Raw genomic sequence first — 6,000 nt, 5'->3', positions numbered from 1 at the left:
AGCAAATATGAAATGCCTTTGATTTGTAAGAGGCATTTGATTTTGTAGATGTTTAAGTGGGAAATAATGTGCGTGTCATTAAAGAGGTCATTAAATTAGGTGTTTACAGGGTGAGTGTTGAGAATCGAGGTCCTCAAAGGAGACAATGACCACGGTTCTTCTAGAGCAGACCTTCCCAGTGCTGTGAGTGCACGGCTGGCTAGGAGGGAACGTTTGCACTGCTGGTGTCCACGTAACTCGGGAGCTCTTAGGATCTTTCTCCTGTGAGCCTTGTGACAAGACCTGGGAGTAGGCATTAGATCTTTCTTTAGTGGTGAGGAACTGGAGCCCCAGGGAGGCAAAAGGCCAGCTCCCATCATCACACTGTGAGGCTGGGAGCGAGTGCTTTCCCCAGACCACGGGGTGGGGCTGGGGCCGTTAAGGGTTTGCAGGCAATTCTGCATGGATGGATGAACCACAGGGAACAGCCTGTGCCAAGTACCCTAACAGGCCTCGGCATGCTTTGCATTGTGACCTGGCAGCTTCTAGCCAGGTCTGGCTCCTTCCACACTGTCGCACACAGTTCTTTTCTCTAACAGAACCCGTGAACCTCGGAGTTCCTCTGAGCTCCTTCTCCGAAGACCCCCAGCGGACACAGCATGCATTACATTTACATCCAGCACGCAGAAAAAAAGTTACTATAGTAGAAAAATAGAAAACAACTGAAACAAAAAACTAACTAAGCTTTCAGATTTCTTGAGATCTGAATCCACATAAAACAGTCTTTGATGCTGCCCTGGGCACCATCAGAGGTGAGGAGAAAGGGGTCCCAAATGATACAGTAATCTCAAACAAAAGCTTAGTCCTCTAGCATGCACGTTTATTAAGCTAGGAAACCGGACTCGTGTGCCTTTCTATTGATACAGAAATAGTATAATTCCATTGTGGGAAATTGGAAAAGAGATAAAAGAGGAAGAAATCTTGCCTGCTAGGCAAGTCATTGCTGTTTTGGTGAACGGCGAATTTATGAGTTTTAGAACATTTTCACAAGCATCGAAGCATATAGGCTTGTGAATTAGCTATCAAGTGACCAGAACATTCAATTAACTAGAGCCCGATCCAGGAGCTTCTTGACACCCCAGAATACCAGATAATCCCAGAGGCTGGTACAGAGCTGGGCTAACCTTGTACTGTGAGTATCTGCTGCGGGCTTAGCTTCCAGGCCTTTCCCCAGTAGCCTGGCAAGGTGGGTGGGATGGAAGTTGGCTCAGGAGAATGAACCAGGTGTCCCTTTTCGCCTGCATCTCTCAAGCTGATTGTGGTGGGTCACACTGTATTTCCATCAGAGGTCAGAACTAGCAGTCACATTGCCATGCAGGAACCTAGGGCAGAGCCACCTGCCGTAGGTCTCCACCTTGTAATCAAATCTGGTACCAGGTGTGCAAGTCTTGGATTTTACAGTTGAGAAAGGCGTTAGGTAATTACCTGGAGGACCTGCTGCTTTCTAGGAGGGCTGGAAGGCAGCTAAAGGCACTTCCCCTGCTTTGGGGGCACTCCCTGTTGGCCAGCCAATAGTTCTCAACGGTGACAATACTGCCTCCTAGCGGTTTCTTAGGAAATGATGTGCGGTTCATGTGGGCGTAGGCGTGTGCAGAAGGGATTTCGGCGGTCACAAGGACTGAAGAGCCTACCGCCTCACTCTGCTTTCCATATAAACACAATATATCTTTTAAAACTTTATAATTCTATGTAAATTAAGGAAACATTATACTTACACTTGGTTGGAATTTTACTGAGAGTTATTCACCCATACAACGCAGCTCGTGGTCACCGACATTCTGCTTTGCAGCTGTCATATTTGGGTGAGTGTGGGAACAGGTGCAAGCATTGGGATACACCCTCGTGTCTTCTAGCGGCTGGAATACATACTAACTTATAACACCTTCTCTTTGATTTATTCTCTTTGATTTGTATATTGTCAGGACATTAGAATGATGAACATAATATCTGTGTAGATAACTGTGCATTTCATTTTAGGAAACCATAGGCTAGATTTGCACAATATTTGCTGGAAAGGGGGAGGGCGTTGGGTCTGATCAGATCAGAAAGTGCTGCTCAAATTGAACTTACAACCCCTAGCAATTTTGCTGTGCAGCAGTACTAAAGAAATCAATTGTGTTCTGGAAGATGACTGCTGTGGGCTCTGCCCTGACACACTGCAGTGACTGTTCACAGGCTGGACATTCTGCTGCTGAAACACAGGTGCCCTGACTCAGTCTTGCACACACTGTGTTGGTCCAGCGCTAACCTAGCCTCTTGGAGCTAGGGAGACCTGATGATAGGTGTCCGATCCTGGAAAGTCAGCTGCTGGAGAGGTTTATGAAGCATGAGCTTCTGAGCACAGTCTCGTATCCAACCTAGAACACCAGCTTCCCTTCACCCAAGCAGACAAAACAATGGAGAGTCATCACATTCTCCTTGATTAAAACAAAACAAAACAAAACAAAACAAAACAAAACTTCCTTAAATCCAGGCAATTAACAGTCTTCCTTACAGACAGAATATTAATGTGATAAGGAGTTGGCCCCTTACAAAGTGCTCGGGAGCACGCCTGCGGAAAGCAGACAGCTGGCTTAATAGCCCTTGGCATGAAAAACAACAGAGTTTGCGTCTGGTCGGGCAGCTCGGCTGGGTGTTTAAGTGAAACCTCAGACCGAGTAGCGACACTGCTATTGCAGCCTCCCGCCAGGACCGCTACCCGCCTCTGAAGAACGTTCTAGAAGGAATGTAGGTTTCTCCCCAATGAAGGCAGCCTGGGGCAGGTGCTTCTGGGGGCGTGACCCGGTCTCCCTGTGTGATTCAACTGCTCCACCTGGCGGCCGAGCTAGGAAATGCAGGAGGGGATGTGGAGGGTGCTCAGGAGAGAAGGGAAACGGAGGCTGACCTGACAGCTCTGTGGTCCTTAGACTGACCCATAGGGAAAGCTAATTGCACGTTCGATGCTTATAGTCTCCGCGTACCTGTTAATTTCCCAAATGCTGCATATGACCAAGGATTTGTGTCGCTTCCGGGTATCTGTTAATTTCCCAAGTGCTTCATATGATGGAGGATTTGTGTCTGCTTCTGCTAAAACATCGTTTCACAACTCTGTTCTGAAACACACACACACACACACACACACACACACACACACACAACCCCACTGATTTCTTTCTTTCCTACCCACTCTTTCACAGCAGCAGAACTAAACCTTAGCGTTGTCCCCAAATTCCTCCTTCCCCTCCCAACCCCGCTGCCCAGCTTCCACCAGGACTGCCTGGTCTCTTGGGCCTTGCCTCAGCAGAGCCTCCTCTAACAAACCCTTTGCTTCCGCTCCCCTTACTTCTAAAGAGATGCATTCTGAAGGAGTCTTTCTCTTTTCATTCATCCCTCTCTTCTTCAGTTCTGCTTTTGGTTAGAGGACCTTGACACCTGTTAATTATTTTTGTCTGCTTACACTTCCCTTGGCTGAAGAGAAGACCGATATTGAAAGGCTAGTCTATATATTTCTATATATAATCTAATGTAGGGGGTTCTGAAAGTGTGGTTCACAGAACTCGTTAGAAATGCAGATGTTCTGCCGAGACCGAGACCAGCTGAATGGCAAGCTCTGGACATGTGGGGCAGCAGACTGCTTTCGCAAACCCTCCAGTGATGTGGAGGCACACCCAGGCTTGAGAACCACGGGGCTAATGTCTTTCTTTTCTAGTTCCCTTCTCTTGCTTGTGCAGGTGCACTCCCCCGCAAATGCCCCGGGAGGTACTGACAAGCACTGGGGTCTCTTCTAACAAATGCCGGGACTGGGAAAGCAGATTTCCAAAGAGCAAGCATGCAAATACTCATATTGTAGCATTTAACCACCTCCCTTCCAAAGTTAGAGACTGGGTGGGAAGTCTGAGAGCAGGCAGCCTCTCAAAGCTACTCAGTGCCCCAGCCAGAGAAAGTAGGCCAGTCCCCATCCTTTCAGAGCTAATGTCATGAACCCTGGGGTGAGGGGCTGAATGACTCTCTAATTTCCTCTGAAACACGTTATATCATGGTGTCCATTCCTGACCTGAGACAAGTTTGGGAAGGTCTTCTTTTTTCTTCAAATCCACTTAGTCATCAGAGTGAGTACATCGTTAGTTTTAGATGTAGTATTCAGTAATTTATCAGTTGCGTATAACACCCAGTGCTCATCACATCACGTACCCTCCTTAATGCCCATCACCCAATTACCGCCTCCTCCTATCCCCCTCCTCTTGGAGGGTCTTCTAATTGGCTTTGAGGATTTGCTAATTTTCACTCTCAGATAATTTGTCTGTTTAGCAGATCAGATTAAGTTTGACTGAACATTACAGAAAACTAGAAACTATCCGTAATTCCAGTGGTTAAAAGAGACAGAAGTTAAAAAAAGAAAAAAGAGAGAGAGAGAGAGACAGACAGACAGAAGTTCCTTTTTCTCTCACATACAGGGCCAGAGGCAAGCAGTCAGGGATAATGTAATGGCTCCGTGATCATCAGCAAGCCTCGCTCCATTTTTTTTTTCTGCTTTACCATCCTTAATGGTTCAGTTTATGGTCTATGAGGGCTGCTTGCATTCTCAACATCACATCTAAATTCCAGCCAACAGGAAGGAGGAAAAGAGCATGTCCCCTTTCTTTGAGGACATGTTTTGGAAGTTAAAAATAACATTTTGCTTGCATTCGTTGACTGGTACCTAGTCACATGGCATCTCTACTTGCAAGGGAGGCTGGGAAACGCAGCCTTTATTTTGGATGGTCACAAGCTCAGTGAAAAATTGGAAGTTTTATTAATACTAAGGGGGAAGGTTGAGTATGATTAGCCATCTGCCTCAGAGGTCCAATTTTAAGGGCTATGGGTCACACCCACATCATTTCTAGCTTCCGGGGTCTACCCCAGAGTCTCTTGGGGCCAGTTCTGCTGAAAGATTAACCCATTTTTCTCAATCCTCTTTTGTCTTTTAAAAAAGATTTTCTTTATTTACTGGGGATTACAATTTGGAATTTTGGAATTTTTGGAAATTTGGAAATTACAATTTGGAATTTCCTCACTTATCCAAAAGAACTGTATGATTTCCTTGCTGTTGGTGGATCTCATTAGGAATGAGAAAAACAGGGGCACCTGAGTGGCTCCTTTGGTTAAGCGTCTGCCTTTGGCTCAGGTCATGATTTCAGGATTCTGGGACTGAGCCCCAAGCCAGGCTTGGCTTGTGACCATCCAAAATAAAGGCTGCATTTCCCAGCCTCCCTTGCAACTAGAGATGCCCTGTGACTAGGTACCAGTCAACGAATGCAAGCAAAACGTTATCTTTAACTTCCAAAACATGTCCTCATTAAGAGTCATCTGCGGGCTTCAGGCGCACAGATGGAAGCTTCTCGGCAGGACTGCCTCAGTTCCCTAGAACACACGGAACACCCTTGACGGGGGCGGGAACCCATGCCAGAGTCACGATCTGGGACCTAGAGGCAGAGACCCCTCTGCTTTATGTTCTGACAGAAAGAACCATGACGCTGTGCTCTTTTCCAGAGAATCACGGAAGGATTCTTGTGGCCTCAGAGGTCTCCAAAGTTTCACTTTGGACTCAATGCCGAGGCCTCACGAGTTTTCCTGCATGTAGCTTAGCCTGCTGCCTGTCTCTAAGCCTACCCGTTCTTGCCTCTGGGGTGTAGTCGAACCACTACTTAAAGCCTTTTTTTTTTTCTGGGACCATTATACCTCACAAGTATTGTATCTCACATTTCTGAAATTTCTGGTGGCGGTTAGCTCCTAACGGGGGCTCTGGAGACCGCCTCACTGCATTTCTGCAGCCAGACGGACGCATTGTGACTAAACACCGGGCCTGTGACAAAGAGCGCAGTGAGGACTCAGGGTTCAAGGCCTCAGCTCTGCTGTGGCAGGGGACAACTCCAACAGAGATAGTGAGACAGAGCACAAAGCAGGGGAAGGGGCAGAGGAGAAAGAGAGTCCTTGCTGAGCAGG

Source organism: Lutra lutra, chromosome 12, assembly GCF_902655055.1.
Source record: "Lutra lutra chromosome 12, mLutLut1.2, whole genome shotgun sequence".
Taxonomy (NCBI): domain Eukaryota; kingdom Metazoa; phylum Chordata; class Mammalia; order Carnivora; family Mustelidae; genus Lutra; species Lutra lutra.
Note: the sequence above shows the minus strand (reverse complement) of the source record.